This window comes from Penaeus monodon, chromosome 33 (assembly GCF_015228065.2).
Source record: "Penaeus monodon isolate SGIC_2016 chromosome 33, NSTDA_Pmon_1, whole genome shotgun sequence".
In the NCBI taxonomy this organism is placed as follows: domain Eukaryota; kingdom Metazoa; phylum Arthropoda; class Malacostraca; order Decapoda; family Penaeidae; genus Penaeus; species Penaeus monodon.
In genome coordinates this window covers 12697251-12697483 of record NC_051418.1, presented here as the reverse complement: position 1 = coordinate 12697483, position 233 = coordinate 12697251, and the positions used below count along the sequence as shown (strand labels likewise).

The 233-nt window shown below is 37.3% G+C and overlaps 1 protein-coding gene across 1 annotated transcript in view; it reads right to left on the bottom strand.

Annotated features, from left to right (window-relative positions):
• The window catches only part of LOC119594051 (protein arginine N-methyltransferase 7-like), a gene marked incomplete at its 3' end in the record, with an annotated part of 14014 nt that overhangs the window by 6366 nt on the left and 7415 nt on the right, over positions 1-233 (bottom strand).

Below are 233 nucleotides of genomic sequence, written 5' to 3'. Positions count from 1 at the left end.
CATGAGGGACCCAGATCCACCAGGTTAATCCAGGAATATGTGATCAGAAAGCTTAAACCATAGATCTTCTATTTCTTTGGGAACAAGGTTACTGGTTCAATCAGTAGATCAGTGATTGTGAGCAGATGCTGGAAGTGAATGAAGCCCATATGTTTGTAAAATCTTTCATTGAGAAAACTATCTTGTCTCTACCATAGTTTTTATTTGTTTTTCTAATGGCCATGGTAATCAGA